The 24,277-nt window shown below is 43.6% G+C and overlaps 1 long non-coding RNA gene across 4 annotated transcripts in view; it reads right to left on the minus strand.

Moving 5' to 3' along the window:
- The window catches only part of LOC307187927, a 3,519,425-nt gene that overhangs the window by 365,908 nt on the left and 3,129,240 nt on the right, over positions 1 to 24,277 (minus strand). Inside the window, exon 9 of one of the 4 annotated variants that reach the window (XR_013828738.1) lies at positions 19,048 to 19,109. The exons of the other annotated variants lie outside the window; for them this stretch is intronic. This is a non-coding gene — a long non-coding RNA (uncharacterized lncRNA). Of the gene's footprint in view, positions 1 to 19,047; positions 19,110 to 24,277 lie in introns of those variants that run through there. 4 annotated transcript variants of the gene reach the window in all.

Genomic DNA, 24,277 nt, shown 5'->3' on the forward strand with positions numbered 1-24,277 from the left:
CCCCACTTGGAGAGTCAGCGCCTTTAACCTCCTGTTTGGCCCAGTTTTGCAATTTCTGCGGAAGATGAACAGGAATAGCGAGAACCAATGAGAGACCAGCTGGAGGTGTCTGGACGGGCAAATTTAACTCTCATTTCCCACCAGGAAGAGGAAATAACCAAAGGCTCAGCGTGCCGTGCCGGAACCAGATTAGGGCCTGAAGCCAGCCTGCGGTGTTGCGGCCAGGTCACAAGAAAGCGAGTTGAAGAAAGGAGCTCAGGGGCACTGTAATTCACAAACCTGCAGAGTTATAAATGACAGCTATCGTCCAAAAATAGACTGAAGTAAGGCTGCCAAGAGGACTTGAAAGCGGGGCAGAATTGCAGGAAACCGATTTCAGGAGGTAGACTGGAATTGCACTGAAAGCATAGGAAAAGAGGCAGAACGTCCACAATGATGCACTTGGCCAAAAAGGGCGTATGCGTTTTTTCCTGAATATATTCAGGAAAAAACGCATACGCCCTTTTTGGCCAACCAAGCAAGCTTGCAAAGGAAATCTGCACTACAATGAAGTCTCACTTCCCCCCGGTCAAAAGGGCCATCTGAAAAAAGTGTAAAATCCAGAAAGGCAGGACAGGCCATGGAGAACTGGGAGCCTTGTTATGCTGATGGGCGGGATGTAAATTGCAAACAGACACGCGGGAGAAGTGTATGGTGTTTCCTGAAACATCTAAAAAAAAAGCAACAGAGCCTAGGGCACTGCCACTTATGGTCCTATAGCTTAGGGAAATCAAAATCAAAAAGACACAGCCACCCCAAAGTTTGGGACGCCTCTGTTTACAAGAACCTCATTTACAGTACAAGTTCAACATCGCAGAAAGTGAAAAATGGATAAAGAAGTTGTGGTATTTACTTACAAAGCAATATCACTCAGCAATGAAATCTATGTCATCAGGCCCTTAGCATCACAATGAGTGGATTCAGGTATGATGATTCAAACTGAAATAAGTCACACAGAAAAAGAAACATCATAAGATATCAGTAATACACGGAATGTAAACTTGGCTACACAGGAACTGAATTACAGAACAGAACAGGGTCTCAAATTTAGAAAACCAACTTATGCTTGCTTAAGGGGAAAGGTGAGTTGGGGTGCTGCATAAAACCAGAGATTGAAATGAGCACAGATAAAGTTCCTTAAGTCAAATATGGAATAGACAAGAGCTACTCCTTGCTCAACGAAATGGACTCAACACCGCATATTAAACGCCTAAGAATGTACCTGACTAGTAAGTATCTTAAAACCTATGGATTGCTATGTCTCCGAAAGAGAATCAAGCATGTGTACAGGGGCATAAACGCAGCAGTGATAGGATTGGAGAGGTTCGGTGAGCAAATGAAGACCCTTTGAAGTCATATTGCATGGTACCCATTACACGGGTCTTAACTCTCCAGGTTTAAGGTATTCTTCCTTCAGCTAAAACATGCATGTGGAACCCAAGTATGATCAACCATGTGAACTGGAGACGTGTTCAAATATGTCTCAGTTTTCCTCCCCTGGTACTCGGGTGCATCATTCCAGACGCTTTACTAACACTCTCCTGACTTGGAGAGTCAGGCCCTTTAAACTCCTGTTTGGCACAGTTTGCAATTTCTGCGGAAGATGAACAGGAATAGCGAGAACCAATGAGAGACTAGCTGGAGGTGTCTGGACGGGCAAATTTAACTCTCATTTCCCACCAGGAAGAGGAATTAAACAAAGGCTCAGCGTGCCATGCCGGAACCAGATTAGGGCCTGAAGCCATCCTGCGGTGTTGCGGCCAGCTCAAAAGAAAGCGAGTTGAAGAAAGGAGCTCAGGGGCACTGTAATTCACAAACCTGCAGAGTTATAAATGACAGCTATCGTCCAAAAATAGACTGAAGTAAGGCTGCCAAGAGGACTTGAAAGCGGGGCAGAATTGCAGGAAACCGATTTCAGGAGGTAGACTGGAATTGCATTGAAAGCATAGGAAAAGAGGCAGAACGTCCACAATGATGCACTTGGCCAAAAAGGGCGTATGCGTTTTTTCCTGAATATATTCAGGAAAAAACGCATACGCCGTTTTTGGCCAACCAAGCAAGCAAGCAAAGGAAATCTGCACTACAATGAAGTCTCACTTCCCCCTGGTCAAAAGGGCCATCTGAAAAAAGTGTAAAATCCAGAAAGGCAGGACAGGCCATTGAGAACTGGGAGCCTTGTTATGCTGATGGGCGGGATGTAAATTGCCAACAGACACTTCGGAGAAGTGTATGGTGTTTCCTGAAACATCTAAAAAACAAAGCAACAGAGCCTAGGGCACTTCCACTTATGGTCCTATAGCTTAGGGAAATTAAAATCAAAAAGACACAGCCACCCCAAAGTTTGGAACGGCTCTGTTTACAAGAACCTCGTTTACAGTACAAGTTCAACATCGCAGAAAGTGAAAAATGGATAAAGAACTTGTGGTACTTACGTACAATGCAGTATCACTCAGCAATGAAATCTATGTCATCAGGCACGTAGCAGCATAATGAGTAGATTCAGGTACGATGATTCTAACTGAAATAAGTCACAAAGAAAAAGAAACATCATAAGATATCACTAATATATGGAATGTAAACTTGGCTACACAGGAACTGAATTCCAAAACAGAACAGGTTCTCAAATTTAGAAAACCAACTTATGCTTGCTTAAGGGGAAAGGTGAGTTGGGTTGCTGCATAAAACCAGAGATTGAAATGAGCACAGATAAAGTTCCTTAAGCCAAATATGGAATAGACAAGAGCCACTCCTTGCTCAACGAAATGGACTCAACACCGCATATTAAACGCCTAAGAATGTACCTGACTAGTAAGTATCTTAAAACCTATGGATTGCTATGTCTCCGAAAGAGAATCAAGCATGTGTACAGGGGCATAAACGCAGCAGTGATAGGATTGGAGAGGTTCGGTGAGCAAATGAAGACCCTTTGAAGTCATATTGCATGGTACCCATTCCACGGGTTTCAACTACCCAGGTTTTAGGTATTCTTCCTTCAGCTAAAACATGCATGTGGAACCCAGAGTATGATCAACCATGTGATCGGGAGACGTGTTCAAATATGTCTCAGTTTTCCTCCCCTGGTACTCGGGTGCAACATTCCAGACGCTTTACTAACACTCTCCCCACTTGGAGAGTCAGCGCCTTTAACCTCCTGTTTGGCCCAGTTTGCAATTTCTGCGGAAGATGAACAGGAATAGCGAGAACCAATGAGAGGGTAGCTGGAGGTGTCTGGACGGGCAAATTTAACTCTCATTTCCCAACAGGAAGAGGAAATAACCAAAGGCTCAGTGTGCCGTACCGGAACCAGATTAGGGCCTGAAGCCATCCTGTGGTGTTGTGGCCAGCTCAAAAGAATGCGAGTTGAAGAAAGGAGCTCAGGGGCACTGTAATTCACAAACCTGCAGAGTTATAAATGACAGCTATCGTCCAAAAATAGACTGAAGTAAGGCTGCCAAGAGGACTTGAAAGCGGGGCAGAATTGCAGGAAACCGATTTCAGGAGGTAGACTGAAATTGCATTGAAAGCATAGGAAAAGAGGCAGAACGTCCACAATGATGCACTTGGCCAAAAAGGGCGTATGCGTTTTTTCCTGAATATATTCAGGAAAAAACGCATACGCCCTTTTTGGCCAACCAAGCAAGCTTGCAAAGGAAATCTGCACTACAATGAAGTCTCACTTCCCCCCGGTCAAAAGGGCCATCTGAAAAAAGTGTAAAATCCAGAAAGGCAGGACAGGCCATGGAGAACTGGGAGCCTTGTTATGCTGATGGGCGGGATGTAAATTGCCAACAACCACTCGGGAGAAGTGTATGGTGTTTCCTGAAACATCTAAAAAACAAAGCAACAGAGCCTAGGGCACTGCCACTTATGGTCCTATAGCTTAGGGAAATTAAAATCAAAAAGACACAGCCACCCCAAAGTTTGGGACGCCTCTGTTTACAAGAACCTCGTTTACAGTACAAGTTCAACATCGCAGAAAGTGAAAAATGGATAAAGAAGTTGTGGTATTTACTTACAAAGCAATATCACTCAGCAATGAAATCTATGTCATCAGGCCCTTAGCATCACAATGAGTGGATTCAGGTATGATGATTCTAACTGAAATAAGTCACACAGAAAAAGAAACATCATAAGATATCAGTAATACACAGAATGTAAACTTGGCTATACAGGAACTGAATTACAGAACAGAACAGGGTCTCAAATTTAGAAAACCAACTTATGCTTGCTTAAGGGGAAAGGTGAGTTGGGGTGCTGCTTAAACCAGAGATTGAAATGAGCACAGATAAAGTTCCTTAAGTCAAATATGGAATAGACAAGAGCTACTCCTTGCTCAACGAAATGGACTCAACACCGCATATTAAACGCCTAAGAATGTACCTGACTAGTAAGTATCTTAAAACCTATGGATTGCTATGTCTCCGAAAGAGAATCAAGCATGTGTACAGGGGCATAAACGCAGCAGTGATAGGATTGGAGAGGTTCGGTGAGCAAATGAAGACCCTTTGAAGTCATATTGCATGGTACCCATTCCACGGGTCTCAACTCTCCAGGTTTAAGGTATTCTTCCTTCAGCTAAAACATGCATGTGGAACCCAAGTATGATCAACCATGTGAACGGGAGACGTGTTCAAATATGTCTCAGTTTTCCTCCCCTGGTACTCGGGTGCAACATTCCAGACGCTTTACTAACACTCTCCCCACTTGGAGAGTCAGTGCCTTTAACCTCCTGTTTGGCCCAGTTTGCAATTTCTGCGGAAGATGAACAGAAATAGCGAGAACCAATGAGAGACTAGCTGGAGGTGTCTGGACGGGCAAATTTAACTCTCATTTCCCACCAGGAAGAGGAAATAACCAAAGGCTCAGCGTGCCGTGCCGGAACCAGATTAGGGCCTGAAGCCATCCTGCGGTGTTGCGGCCAGCTCAAAAGAAAGCGAGTTGAAGAAAGGAGCTCAGGGGCACTGTAATTCACAAACCTGCAGAGTTATAAATGAGAGCTATCGTCCAAAAATAGACTGAAGTAAGGCTGCCAAGAGGACTTGAAAGCGGGGCAGAATTGCAGGAAACCAATTTCAGGAGGTAGACTGGAATTGCATTGAAAGCATAGGAAAAGAGGCAGAACGTCCACAATGATGCACTTGGCCAAAAAGGGCGTATGCGTTTTTTCCTGAATATATTCAGGAAAAAAACGCATACGCCCTTTTTGGCCAACCAAGCAAGCTTGCAAAGGAAATCTGCACTACAATGAAGTCTCACTTCCCCCCGGTCAAAAGGGTCATCTGAAAAAAGTGTAAAATCCAGAAAGGCAGGACAGGCCATGGAGAACTGGGAGCCTTGTTATGCTGATGGGCGGGATGTAAATTGCCAACAGACACTCGGGAGAAGTGTATGGTGTTTCCTGAAACATCTAAAAAACAAAACAACAGAGCCTAGGGCACTGCCACTTATGGTCTTATAGCTTAGGGAAATTAAAATCAAAAAGACACAGCCACCCCAAAGTTTGGGACGCCTCTGTTTACAAGAACCTCGTTTACAGTACAAGTTCAACATCGCAGAAAGTGAAAAATGGATAAAAAAGTTGTGGTATTTACTTACAAAGCAATATCACTCAGCAATGAAATCTATGTCATCAGGCCCTTAGCATCACAATGAGTGGATTCAGGTATGATGATTCTAACTGAAATAAGTCACACAGAAAAAGAAACATCATAAGATATCAGTAATACACGGAATGGAAACTTGGCTACACAGGAACTGAATTACAGAACAGAACAGGGTCTCAAATTTAGAAAACCAACTTATGCTTGCTTAAGGGTAAAGGTGAGTTGGGGTGCTGCATAAAACCAGAGATTGAAATGAGCACAGATAAAGTTCCTTAAGTCAAATATGGAATAGACAAGAGCTACTCCTTGCTCAACGAAATAGACTCAACACCGCATATTAAACGCCTAAGAATGTACCTGACTAGTAAGTATCGTAAAACCTATGGATTGCTATGTCTCCAAAAGAGAATCAAGCATGTGTACAGGGGCATAAACGCAGCAGTGATAGGATTGGAGAGGTTCGGTGAGCAAATGAAGACCCTTTGAAGTCATATTGCATGGTACCCATTCCACGGGTTTCAACTACCCAGGTTTAAGGTATTCTTCCTTCAGCTAAAACATGCATGTGGAACCTAGAGTATGATCAACCATGTGATCGGGAGACGTGTTCAAATATGTCTCAGTTTTCCTCCCCTGGTACTCGGGTGCAACATTCCAGACGCTTTACTAACACTCTCCCCACTTGGAGAGTCAGCGCCTTTAACCTGCTGTTTGGCCCAGTTTGCAATTTCTGCGGAAGATGAACAGGAATAGCGAGAACAAATGAGAGGCTAGCTGGAGGTGTCTGGACGGGCAAATTTAACTCTCATTTCCCACCAGGAAGAGGAAATAACCAAAGGCTCAGCGTGCCGTGCCGGAACCAGATTAGGGCCTGAAGCCATCCTGCGGTGTTGCGGCCAGCTCAAAAGAAAGCGAGTTGAAGAAAGGAGCTCAGGGGCACTGTAATTCACAAACCTGCAGAGTTATAAATGACAGCTATCGTCCAAAAATAGACTGAAGTAAGACTGCCAAGAGGACTTGAAAGCGGGGCAGAATTGCAGGAAACCGATTTCAGGAGGTAGACTGGAATTGCATTGAAAGCATAGGAAAAGAGGCAGAACGTCCACAATGATGCACTTGGCCAAAAAGGGCGTATGCGTTTTTTCCTGAATATATTCAGGAAAAAACGCATACGCACTTTTTGGCCAACCAAGCAAGCTTGCAAAGGAAATCTGCAGTACAATGAAGTCTCACTTCCCCCCGGTCAAAAGGGCCATCTGAAAAAAGTGTAAAATCCAGAAAGGCAGGACAGGCCATGGAGAACTGGGAGCCTTGTTATGCTGATGGGCGGGATGTAAATTGCCAACAGACACTCGGGAGAAGTGTATGGTGTTTCCTGAAACATCTAAAAAACAAAGCAACAGAGCCTAGGGCACTGCCACTTATGGTCTTATAGCTTAGGGAAATTAAAATCAAAAAGACACAGCCACCCCAAAGTTTGGGACATCTCTGTTTACAAGAACCTCATTTACAGTACAAGTTCAACATCGCAGAAAGTGAAAAATGGATAAAGAAGTTGTGGTATTTACTTACAAAGCAATATCACTCAGCAATGAAATCTATGTCATCAGGCCCTTAGCATCACAATGAATGGATTCAGGTATGATGATTCTAACTGAAATAAGTCACACAGAAAAAGAAACATCATAAGATATCAGTAATACACGGAATGTAAACTTGGCTACACAGGAACTGAATTACAGAACAGAACAGGGTCTCAAATTTAGAAAACCAACTTATGCTTGCTTAAGGGTAAAGGTGAGTTGGGGTGCTGCATAAAACCAGAGATTGAAATGAGCACAGATAAAGTTCCTTAAGTCAAATATGGAATAGACAAGAGCTACTCCTTGCTCAACGAAATGGACTCAACACCGCATATTAAACGCCTAAGAATGTACCTGACTAGTAAGTATCGTAAAACCTATGGATTGCTATGTCTCCAAAAGAGAATCAAGCATGTGTACAGGGGCATAAACGCAGCAGTGATAGGATTGGAGAGGTTCGGTGAGCAAATGAAGACCCTTTGAAGTCATATTGCATGGTACCCATTCCACGGGTCTCAACTCTCCAGGTTTAAGGTATTCTTCCTTCAGCTAAAACATGCATGTGGAACCCAAGTATGATCAACCATGTGAACGGGAGACGTGTTCAAATATGTCTCAGTTTTCCTCCCCTGGTACTCGGGTGCAACATTCCAGACGCTTTACTAACACTCTCCCCACTTGGAGAGTCAGCGCCTTTAACCTCCTGTTTGGCCCAGTTTGCAATTTCTGCGGAAGATGAACAGGAATAGCGAGAACCAATGAGAGGCTAGCTGGAGGTGTCTGGAAGGGCAAATTTAACTCTCATTTCCCACCAGGAAGAGGAAATAACCAAAGGCTCAGCGTGCCGTACCAGACCGAGATTAGGGCCTGAAGCCATCCTGCGGTGTTGCAGCCAGGTCACAAGAAAGCGAGTTGAAGAAAGGAGCTCAGAGGCACTGTAATTCACAAACCTGCAGAGTTATAAATGACAGCTATCGTCCAAAAATAGACTGAAGTAAGGCTGCCAAGAGGACTTGAAAGCGGGGCAGAATTGCAGGAAACCGATTTCAGGAGGTAGACTGGAATTGCATTGAAAGCATAGGAAAAGAGGCAGAACGTCCACAATGATGCACTTGGCCAAAAAGGGCGTATGCGTTTTTTCCTGAATATATTCAGGAAAAAACGCATACGCCCTTTTTGGCCAACCAAGCAAGCTTGCAAAGGAAATCTGCACTACAATGAAGTCTCACTTCCCCCCGGTCAAAAGGGCCATCTGAAAAAAGTGTAAAATCCAGAAAGGCAGGACAGGCCATGGAGAACTGGGAGCCTTGTTATGCTGATGGGCGGGATGTAAATTGCCAACAGACACTAGGGAGAAGTGTATGGTGTTTCCTGAAACATCTAAAAAACAAAGCAACAGAGCCTAGGGCACTGCCACTTATGGTCTTATAGCTTAGGGAAATTAAAATCAAAAAGACACAGCCACCCCAAAGTTTGGGACGCCTCTGTTTACAAGAACCTCGTTTACAGTACAAGTTCAACATCACAGAAAGTGAAAAATGGATAAAGAAGTTGTGGTATTTACTTACAAAGCAATATCACTCAGCAATGAAATCTATGTCATCAGGCCCTTAGCATCACAATGAGTGGATTCAGGTATGATGATTCTAACTGAAATAAGTCATACAGAAAAAGAAACATCATAAGATATCAGTAATACACGGAATGTAAACTTGGCTACACAGGAACTGAATTACAGAACAGAACAGGGTCTCAAATTTAGAAAACCAACTTATGCTTGCTTAAGGGTAAAGGTGAGTTGGGGTGCTGCATAAAACCAGAGATTGAAATGAGCACAGATAAAGTTCCTTAAGTCAAATATGGAATAGACAAGAGCTACTCCTTGCTCAACGAAATGGACTCAACACCGCATATTAAACGCCTAAGAATGTACCTGACTAGTAAGTATCGTAAAACCTATGGATTGCTATGTCTCCAAAAGAGAATCAAGCATGTGTACAGGGGCATAAACGCCGCAGTGATAGGATTGGAGAGGTTCGGTGAGCAAATGAAGACCCTTTGAAGTCATATTGCATGGTACCCATTACACGGGTCTCAACTCTCCAGGTTTAAGGTATTCTTCCTTCAGCTAAAACATGCATGTGGAACCCAAGTATGATCAACCATGTGAACGGGAGACGTGTTCAAATATGTCTCAGTTTTCCTCCCCTGGTACTCGGGTGCAACATTCCAGACGCTTTACTAACACTCTCCCCACTTGGAGAGTCAGCGCCTTTAACCTCCTGTTTGGCCCAGTTTGCAATTTCTGCGGAAGATGAACAAGAATAGCGAGAACCAATGAGAGACTAGCTGGAGGTGTCTGGACGGGCAAATTTAACTCTCATTTCCCACCAGGAAGAGGATATAACCGAAGGCTCAGCGTGCCGTGCCGGAACCAGATTAGGGCCTGAAGCCATCCTGCGGTGTTGCGGCCAGGTCACAAGAAAGCAAGTTGAAGAAAGGAGCTCAGGAGCACTGTAATTCTCAAACCTGCAGAGTTATAAATGACAGCTATCGTCCAAAAATAGACTGAAGTAAGGCTGCCAAGAGGACTTGAAAGCGTGGCAGAATTGCAGGAAACCGATTTCAGGAGGTAGACTGGAATTGCATTGAAAGCATAGGAAAAGAGGCAGAACGTCCACAATGATGCACTTGGCCAAAAAGGGCGTATGCGTTTTTTCCTGAATATATTCAGGAAAAAACGCATACGCCCTTTTTGGCCAACCAAGCAAGCTTGCAAAGGAAATCTGCACTACAATGAAGTCTCACTTCCCCCCGGTCAAAAGGGCCATCTGAAAAAAGTGTAAAATCCAGAAAGGCAGGACAGGCCATGGAGAACTGGGAGCCTTCTTATGCTGATGGGCGGGATGTAAATTGCCAACAGACACTCGGGAGAAGTGTATGGTGTTTCCTGAAACATCTAAAAAACAAAGCAACAGAGCCTAGGGCACTGCCACTTATGGTCTTATAGCTTAGGGAAATTAAAATCAAAAAGACACAGCCACCCCAAAGTTTGGGACGCCTCTGTTTACAAGAACCTCGTTTACAGTACAAGTTCAACATCGCAGAAAGTGAAAAATGGATAAAGAAGTTGTGGTATTTACTTACAAAGCAATATCACTCAGCAATGAAATCTATGTCATCAGGCCCTTAGCATCACAATGAGTTGATTCAGGTATGATGATTCTAACTGAAATAAGTCACACAGAAAAAGAAACATCATAAGATATCAGTAATACATGGAATGTAAACTTGGCTACACAGGAACTGAATTACAGAACAGAACAGGGTCTCAAATTTAGAAAACCAACTTATGCTTGCTTAAGGGTAAAGGTGAGTTGGGGTGCTGCATAAAACCAGAGATTGAAATGAGCACAGATAAAGTTCCTTAAGTCAAATATGGAATAGACAAGAGCTACTCCTTGCTCAACGAAATGGACTCAACACCGCATATTAAACGCCTAAGAATGTACCTGACTAGTAAGTATCGTAAAACCTATGGATTGCTATGTCTCCGAAAGAGAATCAAGCATGTGTACAGGGGCATAAACGCAGCAGTGATAGGATTGGAGAGGTTCGGTGAGCAAATGAAGACCCTTTGAAGTCATATTGCATGGTACCCATTACATGGGTCTCAACTCTCCAGGTTTAAGGTATTCTTCCTTCAGCTAAAACATGCATGTGGAACCCAAGTATGATCAACCATGTGAACGGGAGACGTGTTCAAATATGTCTCAGTTTTCCTCCCCTGGTACTTGGGTGCAACATTCCAGATGCTTTACTAACACTCTCCCCACTTGGAGAGTCAGCGCCTTTAACCTCCTGTTTGGCCCAGTTTGCAATTTCTGCGGAAGATGAACAGGAATAGCGAGAACCAATGAGAGACTAGCTGGAGGTGTCTGGACGGGCAAATTTAACTCTCATTTCCCACCAGGAAGAGGAAATAACCAAAGGCTCAGCGTGCCGTGCCGGAACCAGATTAGGGCCTGAAGCCATCCTGCGGTTTTGCGGCCAGGTCACAAGAAAGCAACTTGAAGAAAGGAGCTCAGGGGCACTATAATTCTCAAACCTGCAGAGTTATAAATAACAGCTATCGTCCAAAAATAGACTGAAGTAAGGCTGCCAAGAGGACTTGAAAGCGGGGCAGAATTGCAGGAAATCGATTTCAGGAGGTAGACTGGAATTGCATTGAAAGCATAGGAAAAGAGGCAGAACGTCCACAATGATGCACTTGGCCAAAAAGGGCGTATGCGTTTTTTCCTGAATATATTCAGGAAAAAACGCATACGCCCTTTTTGGCCAACCAAGCAAGCTTGCAAAGGAAATCTGCACTACAATGAAGTCTCACTTCCCCCGGTCAAAAGGGCCATCTGAAAACAGTGTAAAATCCAGAAAGGCAGGACAGGCCATGGAGAACTGGGAGCCTTGTTATGCTGATGGGCGGGATGTAAATTGCCAACAACCACTCGGGAGAAGTGTATGGTGTTTCCTGAAACATCTAAAAAACAAAGCAACAGAACCTAGGGCACTTCCACTTATGGTCCTATAGCTTAGGGAAATTAAAATCAAAAAGACACAGCCACCCCAAAGTTTGGAACGGCTCTGTTTACAAGAACCTCGTTTACAGTACAAGTTCAACATCGCAGAAACTGAAAAATGGATAAAGAAGTTGTGGTATTTACTTACAAAGCAATATCACTCAGCAATGAAATCTGTGTCATCAGGCCCTTAGCAGCACAATGAGTGGATTCAGGTATGATGATTCTAACTGAAATAAGTGACACAGAAAAAGAAACATCATAAGATATCAGTAATACACGGAATGTAAACTTGGCTACACAGGAACTGAATTACAGAACAGAACAGGGTCTCAAATTTAGAAAACCAACTTATTCTTGCTTAAGGGTAAAGGTGAGTTAGGGTGCAGCATAAAACCAGAGACTGAAATGAGCACATATAAAGTTCCTTAAGCCAAATATGGAATAGACAAGAGCTACTCCTTGCTCAACGAAATGGACTCAACACCGCATATTAAACGCCTAAGAATGTACCTGACTAGTAAGTATCTTAAAACCTATGGATTGCTATGTCTCCGAAAGAGAATCAAGCATGTGTACAGGGGCATAAACGCAGCAGTGATAGGATTGGAGAGGTTCGGTGAGCAAATGAAGACCCTTTGAAGTCATATTGCATGGTACCCATTCCACGGGTTTCAACTACCCAGGTTTAAGGTATTCTTCCTTCAGCTAAAACATGCATGTGGAACCTAGAGTATGATCAACCATGTGATCGGGAGACGTGTTCAAATATGGCTCAGTTTTCCTCCCCTGGTACTCGGGTGCAACATTCCAGACGCTTTACTAACACTCTCCCCACTTGGAGAGTCAGTCCCTTTAACCTCCTGTTTGGCCCAGTTTGCAATTTCTGCGGAAGATGAACAGGAATAGCGAGAACCAATGAGAGACTAGCTGGAGGTGTCTGGACGGGCAAATTTAACTCTCATTTCCCACCAGGAAGAGGAATTAACCAAAGGCTCAGCATGCCGGGCCGGAACCAGATTAGGGCCTGAAGCCATCCTGCGGTGTTGCGGCCAGGTCACAAGAAAGCGAGTTGAAGAAAGGAGCTCAGGGGCACTGTAATTCACAAACCTGCAGAGTTATAAATGACAGCTATCGTCCAAAAATAGACTGAAGTAAGGCTGCCAAGAGGACTTGAAAGCGGGGCAGAATTGCAGGAAACCGATTTCAGGAGGTAGACTGGAATTGCATTGAAAGCATAGGAAAAGAGGCAGAACGTCCACAATGATGCACTTGGCCAAAAAGGGCGTATGCGTTTTTTCCTGAATATATTCAGGAAAAAACGCATATGCCCTTTTTGGCCAACCAAGCAAGCTTGCAAAGGAAATCTGCACTACAATGAAGTCTCACTTCCCCCCGGTCAAAAGGGCCATCTGAAAAAAGTGTAAAATCCAGAAAGGCAGGACAGGCCATGGAGAACTGGGAGCCTTGTTATGCTGATGGGCGGGATGTAAATTGCCAACAACCACTCGGGAGAAGTGTATGGTGTTTCCTGAAACATCTAAAAAACAAAGCAACAGAGCCTAGGGCACTGCCACTTATGGTCTTATAGCTTAGGGAAATTAAAATCAAAAAGACACAGCCACCCCAAAGTTTGGGACGCCTCTGTTTACAAGAACCTCGTTTACAGTACAAGTTCAACATCGCAGAAAGTGAAAAATGGATAAAGAAGTTGTAGTATTTACTTAAAAAGCAATATCACTCAGCAATGAAATCTATGTCATCAGGCCCTTAGCATCACAATGAGTGGATTCAGGTATGATGATTCTAACTGAAATAAGTCACACAGAAAAAGAAACATCATAAGATATCAGTAATACTCGGAATGTAAACTTGGCTACACAGGAACTGAATTACAGAACAGAACAGGGTCTCAAATTTAGAAAACCAACTTATGCTTGCTTAAGGGTAAAGGTGAGTTGGGGTGCTGCATAAAACCAGAGATTGAAATGAGCACAGATAAAGTTCCTTAAGTCAAATATGGAATAGACAAGAGCTACTCCTTGCTCAACGAAATGGACTCAACACCGCATATTAAACGCCTAAGAATGTACCTGACTAGTAAGTATCGTAAAACCTATGGATTGCTATGTCTCCAAAAGACAATCAAGCATGTGTACAGGGGCATAAACGCAGCAGTGATAGGATTGGAGAGGTTCGGTGAGCAAATGAAGACCCTTTGAAGTCATATTGCATGGTACCCATTACACGGGTCTCAACTCTCCAGGTTTAAGGTATTCTTCCTTCAGCTAAAACATGCATGTGGAACCCAAGTATGATCAACCATGTGAACGGGAGACGTGTTCAAATATGTCTCAGTTTTCCTCCCCTGGTACTCGGGTGCAACATTCCAGACGCTTTACTAACACTCTCCTCACTTGGAGAGTCAGTGCCTTTAACCTCCTGTTTGGCCCACTTTGCAATTTCTGCGGAAGATGAACAGGAATAAAAAACGCATACGCCCTTTTTGGCCAACCAAGCAAGCTTGCAAAGGAAATCTGCACTACAATGAAGTCTCACTTCCCCCCGGTCAAAAGGGCCATCTGAAAAAAGTGTAAAATCCAGAAAGGCAGGACAGGCCATGGAGAACTGGGAGCCTTGTTATGCTGATGGGCGGGATGTAAATTGCCAACAGACACTCGGGAGAAGTGTATGGTGTTTCCTGAAACATCCAAAAAACAAAGCAACAGAACCTAGGGCACTTCCACTTATGGTCCTATAGCTTAGGGAAATTAAAATCAAAAAGACACCGCCACCCCAAAGTTTGGAACAGCTCTGTTTACAAGAACCTCGTTTACAGTACAAGTTCAACATCGCACAAAGTGAAAAATGGATAAAGAAATTGTGGTATTTACATACAAAGCAATATCACTCAGCAATGAAATCTGTGTCATCAGGCCCTTAGCAGCACAATGAGTGGATTCAGGTATGATGATTCTAACTGAAGTAAGTCACACAGAAAAAGAAACATCATAAGATATCAGTAATACACGGAACGTAAACTTGGCTACAGAGGAACTGAATTACAGAACAGAACAGGGTCTCAAATTTAGAAAACCAACTATGCTTGCTTAAGGGTAAAGGTGAGTTGGGGTGCTGCATAAAACCAGAGATTGAAATGAGCACAGATAAAGTTCCTTAAGTCAAATATGGAATAGACAAGAGCTACTCCTTGCTCAACGAAATGGACTCAACACCGCATATTAAACGCCTAAGAATGTGCCTGACTAGTAAGTATCTTAAAACCTATGGATTGCTATGTCTCCGAAAGAGAATCAAGCATGTGTACAGGGGCATAAACGCAGCAGTGATAGGATTGGAGAGGTTCGGTGAGCAAATGAAGACCCTTTGAAGTCATATTGCATGGTACCCATTCCACGTGTCTCAACTCTCCAGGTTTAAGGTATTTTTCCTTCAGCTAAAACATGCATGTGGAACCCAAGTATGATCAACCATGTGAACGGGAGACGTGTTCAAATATGTCTCAGTTTTCCTCCCCTGGTACTCGGGTGCAACATTCCAGACGCTTTACTAACACTCTCCCCACTTGGAGAGTCAGCGCCTTTAACCTCCTGTTTGGCCCAGTTTGCAATTTCTGCGGAAGATGAACAGGAATAGCGAGAACCAATGAGAGACTATCTGGAGGTGTCTGGACGGGCAAATTTAACTCTCATTTCCCACCAGGAAGAGGAAATAACCAAAGGCTCAGCGTGCCGTGCCGGAACCAGATTAGGGCCTGAAGCCATCCTGCGGTGTTGCGGCCAGGTCACAAGAAAGCAAGTTGAAGAAAGGAGCTCAGGGGCACTGTAATTCACAAACCTGCAGAGTTATAAATGACAGCTATCGTCCAAAAATAGACTGAAGTCAGGCTGCCAAGAGGACTTGAAAGCGGGGCAGAATTGCAGGAAACCGATTTCAGGAGGTAGACTGGAATTGCATTGAAAGCATAGGAAAAGAGGCAGAACGTCCACAATGATGCACTTGGCCAAAAAGGGCGTATGCGTTTTTTCCTGAAATATTCAGGAAAAAACTCATACGCCCTTTTTGGCCAACCAAGCAAGCTTGCAAAGGAAATCTGCACTACAATGAAGTCTCACTTCCCACCGGTCAAAAGGGCCATCTGAAAAAAGTGTAAAATCCAGAAAGGCAGGACAGGCCATGGAGAACTGGGAGCCTTGTTATGCTGATGGGCGGGATGTAAATTGCCAACAACCACTCGGGAGAAGTGTATGGTGTTTCCTGAAACATCCAAAAAACAAAGCAACAGAACCTAGGGCACTTCCACTTATGGTCCTATAGCTTAGGGAAATTAAAATCAAAAAGACACAGCCACCCCAAAGTTTGGAACGGCTCTGTTTACAAGAACCTCGTTTACAGTACAAGTTCAACATCGCAGAAACTGAAAAATGGATAAAGAAGTTGTGGTATTTACTTACAAAGCAATATCACTCAGCAATGAAATCTGTGTCATCAGGCCCTTAGCAGCACAATGAGTGGATTCAGGTATGATGATTCTAACTGAAATAAGTGACACAGAAAAAGAAACATCATAAGATATCAGTAATACACGGAATGTAAACTTGGCTACACAGGAACTGAATTACAGAACAGAACAGGGTCTCAAATTTAGAAAACCAACTTATTCTTGCTTAAGGGTAAAGGTGAGTTAGGGTGCAGCATAAAACCAGAGACTGAAATGAGCACATATAAAGTTCCTTAAGCCAAATATGGAATAGACAAGAGCTACTCCTTGCTCAATGAAATGGACTCAACAGCGCATATTAAACGCCTAAGAATGTACCTGACTAGTAAGTATCTTAAAACCTATGGATTGCTATGTCTCCGAAAGAGAATCAAGCATGTGTACAGGGGCATAAATGCAGCAGTGATAGGATTGGAGAGGTTCGGTGAGCAAATGAAGACCCTTTGAAGTCATATTGCATGGTACCCATTCCACGGGTTTCAACTACCCAGGTTTAAGGTATTCTTCCTTCAGCTAAAACATGCATGTGGAACCTAGAGTATGATCAACCATGTGATCGGGAGACGTGTTCAAATATGTCTCAGTTTTCCTCCCCTGGTACTCGGGTGCAACATTCCAGACGCTTTACTAACACTCTCCCCACTTGGAGAGTCAGTCCCTTTAACCTCCTGTTTGGCCCGGTTTGCAATTTCTGCGGAAGATGAACAGGAATAGCGAGAACCAATGAGAGGCTAGCTGGAGGTGTCTGGACGGGCAAATTTAACTCTCATTTCCCACCAGGAAGAGGAATTAACCAAAGGCTCAGCATGCCGGGCCGGAACCAGATTAGGGCCTGAAGCCATCCTGCGGTGTTGCGGCCAGGTCACAAGAAAGCGAGTTGAAGAAAGGAGCTCAGGGGCACTGTAATTCACAAACCTGCAGAGTTATAAATGACAGCTATCGTCCAAAAATAGACTGAAGTAAGGCTGCCAAGAGGACTTGAAAGCGGGGCAGAATTGCAGGAAACCGATTTCAGGAGGTAGACTGGAATTGCATTGAAAGCATAGGAAAAGAGGCAGAACGTCCACAATGATGCACTTGGCCAAAAAGGGCGTATGCGCTTTTTCCTGAATATATTCAGGAAAAAACGCATACGCCCTTTTTGACCAACCAAGCAAGCTTGCAAAGGAAATCTGCACTACAATGAAGTCTCACTTCCCCCCGGTCAAAAGGGCCATCTGAAAAAAGTGTAAAATCCAGAAAGGCAGGACAGGCCATGGAGAACTGGGAGCCTTGTTATGCTGATGGGCGGGATGTAAATTGCCAACAACCACTCAGGAGAAGTGTATGGTGTTTCCTGAAACATCTAAAAAACAAAGCAACAGAGCCTAGGGCACTGCCACTTATGGTCTTATAGCTTAGGGAAATTAAAATCAAAAAGACACAGCCACCCCAAAGTTTGGGACGCCTCTGTTTACAAGAACCTCGTTTACAGTACAAGTTCAACATCGCAGAAAGTGAAAAATGGATAAAGAAGTTGTAGTATTTACTTAAAAAGCAATATCACTCAGCAATGAAATCTATGTCATCAGGCCCTTAGCATCACAATGAGTGGATTCAGGTATGATGATTCTAACTGAAGTAAGTCACACAGAAAAAGAAACATCATAAGATATCAGTAATACACGGAATGTAAACTTGGCTACACAGGAACTGAATTACAGAACAGAACAGGGTCTCAAATTTAGAAAACCAACTTATGCTTGCTTAAGGGTAAAGGTGAGTTGGGGTGCTGCATAAAACCAGAGATTGGAATGAGCACAGATAAAGTTCCTTAAGTCAAATATGGAATAGACAAGAGCTACTCCTTGCTCAACGAAATGGACTCAACACCGCATATTAAACGCCTAAGAATGTACCTGACTAGTAAGTATCGTAAAACCTATGGATTGCTATGTCTCCAAAAGAGAATCAAGCATGTGTACAGGGGCATAAACGCAGCAGTGATAGGATTGGAGAGGTTCGGTGAGCAAATGAAGACCCTTTGAAGTCATATTGCATGGTACCCATTACACGGGTCTCAACTCTCCAGGTTTTAGGTATTCTTCCTTCAGCTAAAACATGCATGTGGAACCCAAGTATGATCAACCATGTGAACGGGAGACGTGTTCAAATATGTCTCAGTTTTCCTCCCCTGGTACTCGGGTGCAACATTCCAGACGCTTTACTAACACTCTCCTCACTTGGAGAGTCAGTGCCTTTAACCTCCTGTTTGGCCCACTTTGCAATTTCTGCGGAAGATGAACAGGAATAAAAAACGCATACGCCCTTTTTGGCCAACCAAGCAAGCTTGCAAAGGAAATCTGCACTACAATGAAGTCTCACTTCCCCCCGGTCAAAAGGGCCATCTGAAAAAAGTGTAAAATCCAGAAAGGCAGGACAGGCCATGGAGAACTGGGAGCCTTGTTATGCTGATGGGCGGGATGTAAATTGCCAACAGACACTCGGGAGAAGTGTATGGTGTTTCCTGAAACATCTAAAAAACAAAGCAACAGAACCTAGGGCACTTCCACTTATGGTCCTATAGCTTAGGGAAATTAAAATCAAAAAGACACAGCCACCCCAAAGTTTGGAACGGCTCTGTTTACAAGAACCTCGTTTACAGTACAAGTTCAACATCGCACAAAGTGAAAAATGGATAAAGAAGTTGTGGTATTTACTTACAAAGCAATATCACTCAGCAATGAAAGCTGTGTCATCAGGCCCTTAGCAGCACAATGAGTGGATTCAGGTATGATGATTCTAACTGAAGTAAGTCACACAGAAAAAGAAACATCATAAGATATCACTAATACACGGAACGTAAACTTGGCTACACAGGAACTGAATTACAGAACAGAACAGGGTCTCAAATTTAGAAAACCAACTATGCTTGCTTAAGGGTAAAGGTGAGTTGGGGTGCTGCATAAAACCAGAGATTGAAATGAGCACAGATAAAGTTCCTTAAGTCAAATATGGAATAGACAAGAGCTACTCCTTGCTCAACGAAATGGACTCAACACCGCATATTAAACGCCTAAGAATGTGCCTGACTAGTAAGTATCTTAAAACCTATGGATTGCTATGTCTCCAAAAGAGAATCAAGCATGTGTACAGGGGCATAAACGCAGCAGTGATAGGATTGGAGAGGTTCGGTGAGCAAATGAAGACCCTTTGAAGTCATATTGCATGGTACCCATTACACGGGTCTTAACTCTCCAGGTTTAAGGTATTCTTCCTTCAGCTAAAACATGCATGTGGAACCCAAGTATGATCAACCATGTGAACGGGAGACGTGTTCAAATATGTCTCAGTTTTCCTCCCCTGGTACTCGGGTGCAACATTCCAGACGCTTTACTAACACTCTCCCCACTTGGAGAGTCAGCGCCTTTAACCTCCTGTTTGGCCCACTTTGCAATTTCTGCGGAAGATGAACAGGAATAGCGAGAACCAATGAGAGACTAGCTGGAGGTGTCTGGACGGGCAAATTTAACTCTCATTTCCCACCAGGAAGAGGAAATAACCGAAGGCTCAGCGTGCCGTGCCGGAACCAGATTAGGGCCTGAAGCCATCCTGCGGTGTTGCGGCCAGGTCACAAGAAAGCGAGTTGAAGAAAGGAGCTCAGGAGCACTGTAATTCTCAAACCTGCAGAGTTATAAATGACAGCTATCGTCCAAAAATAGACTGAAGTAAGGCTGCCAAGAGGACTTGAAAGCGGGGCAGAATTGCAGGAAACCGATTTCAGGAGGTAGACTGGAATTGCATTGAAAGCATAGGAAAAGAGGCAGAACGTCCACAATGATGCACTTGGCCAAAAAGGGCGTATGCGTTTTTTCCTGAATATATTCAGGAAAAAACGCATACGCCCTTTTTGGCCAACCAAGCAAGCTTGCAAAGGAAATCTGCACTACAATGAAGTCTCACTTCCCCCCGGTCAAAAGGGCCATCTGAAAAAAGTGTAAAATCCAGAAAGGCAGGACAGGCCATGGAGAACTGGGAGCCTTGTTATGCTGATGGGCGGGATGTAAATTGCCAACAACCACTCGGGAGAAGTGTATGGTGTTTCCTGAAACATCTAAAAAACAAAGCAACAGAACCTAGGGCACTTCCACTTATGGTCCTATAGCTTAGGGAAATTAAAATCAAAAAGACACAGCCACCCCAAAGTTTGGAACGGCTCTGTTTACAAGAACCTCGTTTACAGTACAAGTTCAACATCACAGAAAGTGAAAAATGGATAAAGAAGTTGTGGTATTTACTTACAAAGCAATATCACTCAGCAATGAAATCTGTGTCATCAGGCACTTAGCATCACAATGAGTGGATTCAGGTATGATGATTCTAACTGAAATAAGTCACACAGAAAAAGAAACATCATAAGATATCAGTAATACACGGAATGTAAACTTGGCTACACAGGAACTGAATTACAGAACAGAACAGGGTCTCAAATTTAGAAAACCAACTTATTCTTGCTTAAGGGTAAAGGTGAGTTGGGGTGCTGCATAAAACCAGAGATTGAAATGAGCACAGATAAAGTTCCTTAAGCCAAATATGGAATAGACAAGAGCTACTCCTTGCTCAATGAAATGGACTCAACACCGCATATTAAACGCCTAAGAATGTACCTGACTAGTAAGTATCTTAAAACCTATGGATTGCTATGTCTCCAAAAGAGAATCAAGCATGTGTACAGGGGCATAAATGCAGCAGTGATAGGATTGGAGAGGTTCGGTGAGCAAATAAAGACCCTTTGAAGTCATATTGCATGGTACCCATTCCACGGGTTTCAACTACCCAGGTTTAAGGTATTCTTCCTTCAGCTAAAACATGCATGTGGAACCTAGAGTATGATCAACCATGTGATCGGGAGACGTGTTCAAATATGTCTCAGTTTTCCTCCCCTGGTACTCGGGTGCAACATTCCAGACGCTTTACTAACACTCTCCCCACTTGGAGAGTCAGTCCCTTTAACCTCCTGTTTGGCCCAGTTTGCAATTTCTGCGGAAGATGAACAGGAATAGCGAGAACCAATGAGAGGCTAGCTGGAGGTGTCTGGTCGGGCAAATTTAACTCTCATTTCCCACCAGGAAGAGGAATTAACCAAAGGCTCAGCATGCCGGGCCGGAACCAGATTAGGGCCTGAAGCCATCCTGCGGTGTTGCGGCCAGGTCACAAGAAAACAAGTTGAAGAAAGGAGCTCAGGGGCACTGTAATTCACAAACCTGCAGAGTTATAAATGACAGCTATCGTCCAAAAATAGACTGAAGTAAGGCTGCCAAGAGGACTTGAAAGCGGGGCAGAATTGCAGGAAACCGATTTCAGGAGGTAGACTGGAATTGCATTGAAAGCATAGGAAAAGAGGCAGAACGTCCACAATGATGCACTTGGCCAAAAAGGGCGTATGCGTTTTTTCCTGAATATATTCAGGAAAAAACGCATACGCCCTTTTTGGCCAACCAAGCAAGCTTGCAAAGGAAATCTGCACTACAATGAAGTCTCACTTCCCCCCGGTCAAAAGGGCCATCTGAAAAAAGTGTAAAATCCAGAAAGGCAGGACAGGCCATGGAGAACTGGGAGCCTTGTTATGCTGATGGGCGGGATGTAAATTGCCAACAACCACTCGGGAGAAGTGTATGGTGTTTCCTGAAACATCTAAAAAACAAAGCAACAGAACCTAGGCCACTTCCACTTATGGTCCTATAGCTTAGGGAAATTAAAATCAAAAAGACACAGCCACCCCAAAGTTTGGAACGGCTCTGTTTACAAGAACCTTGTTTACAGTACAAGTTCAACATCGCAGAAAGTGAAAAATGGATAAAGAAGTTGTGGTATTCACTTACAAAGCAATATCACTCAGCAATGAAATCTATGTCATCAGGCCCTTAGCAGCACAATGAGTGGATTCAGGTATGATGATTCTAACTGAAATAAGTCACACAGAAAAAGAAACATCATAAGATATCAGTAATACACGGAATGGAAACTTGGCTACACAGGAACTGAATTACAGAACAGAACAGTGTCTCAAATTTAGAAAAACAACTTATGCTTGCTTAAGGGTAAAGGTGAGTTGGGGTGCTGCATAAAACCAGAGATTGAAATGAGCACAGATAAAGTTCCTTAAGCCAAATATGGAATAGACTAGAGCTACTCCTTGCTCAACGAAATGGACTCAACACCGCATATTAAACGCCTAAGAATGTACCTGACTTGTAAGTATCTTAAAACCTATGGATAGCTATATCTCCAAAAGAGAATCAAGCATGTGTACAGGGGCATAAACGCAGCAGTGATAGGATTGGAGAGGTTCGGTGAGCAAATGAAGACCCTTTGAAGTCATATTGCATGGTACCCATTAAACGGGTCTTAACTCTCCAGGTTTAAGGTATTCTTCCTTCAGCTAAAACATGCATGTGGAACCCAATTATGATCAACCATGTGAACTGGAGACGTGTTCAAATATGTCTCAGTTTTCCTCCCCTGGTGCTCGGGTGCAACATTCCAGACGCTTTACTAACACTCTCCCCACTTGGAGAGTCAGCGCCTTTAACCTCCTGTTTGGCCCAGTTTGCAATTTCTGCGGAAGATGAACAGGAATAGTGAGAACCAATGAGAGGCTAGCTGGAGGTGTCTGGACGGGCAAATTTAACTCTCATTTCCCACCAGGAAGAGGAATTAACCAAAGGCTCAGCGTGCCGTACCGGAACCAGATTAGGGCCTGAAGCCATCCTGCGGTGTTGCGGCCAGGTCACAAGAAAGCGAGTTGAAGAAAGGAGCTCAGGGGCACTGTAATTCACAAACCTGCAGAGTTATAAATGACAGCTATCGTCCAAAAATAGACTGAAGTAAGGCTGCCAAGAGGACTTGAAAGCGGGGCAGAATTGCAGGAAACCGATTTCAGGAGGTAGACTGGAATTGCATTGAAAGTATAGGAAAAGAGGCAGAACGTCCACAATGATGCACTTGGCCAAAAAGGGCGTATGCGTTTTTTCCTGAATATATTCAGGAAAAAACGCATACGCCCTTTTTGGCCAACCAAGCAAGCTTGCAAAGGAAATCTGCACTACAATGAAGTCTCACTTCCCCCCGGTCAAAAGGGCCATCTGAAAAAAGTGTAAAATCCAGAAAGGCAGGACAGGCCATGGAGAACAGGGTGCCTTGTTATGCTGATGGGCGGGATGTAAATTGCCAACAACCACTCGGGAGAAGTGTATGGTGTTTCCTGAAACATCTAAAAAACAAAGCAACAGAACCTAGGGCACTTCCACTTATGGTCCTATAGCTTAGGGAAATTAAAATCAAAAAGACACAGCCACCCCAAAGTTTGGAACGGCTCTGTTTACAAGAACCTCGTTTACAGTACAAGTTCAACATCGCAGAAAGTGAAAAATGGATAAAGAAGTTGTGGTATTTACTTACAAAGCAATATCACTCAGCAATGAAATCTGTGTCATCAGGCCCTTAGCAGCACAATGAGTGGATTCAGGTATGATGATTCTAACTGAAGTAAGTCACACAGAAAAAGAAACATCATAAGATATCAGTAATACACGGAATGTAAACTTGGCTACACAGGAACTGAATTACAGAACAGAACAGGGTCTCAAATTTAGAAAACCAACTTATGCTTGCTTAAGGGTAAAGGTGAGTTGGGGTGCTGCATAAAACCAGAGATTGAAATGAGCACAGATAAAGTTCCTTAAGTCAAATATGGAATAGACAAGAGCTACACCTTGCTCAACGAAATGGACTCAACACCGCATATTAAACGCCTAAGAATGTACCTGACTGGTAAGTATCTTAAAACCTATGGATTGCTATGTCTCCGAAAGAGAATCAAGCATGTGTACAGGGGCATAAACGCAGCAGTGATAGGATTGGAGAGGTTCGGTGAGCAAATGAAGACCCTTTGAAGTCATATTGCATGGTACC

This window comes from Stenella coeruleoalba (genome assembly GCF_951394435.1).
Source record: "Stenella coeruleoalba genome assembly, chromosome: 6".
Classification (NCBI taxonomy): domain Eukaryota; kingdom Metazoa; phylum Chordata; class Mammalia; order Artiodactyla; family Delphinidae; genus Stenella; species Stenella coeruleoalba.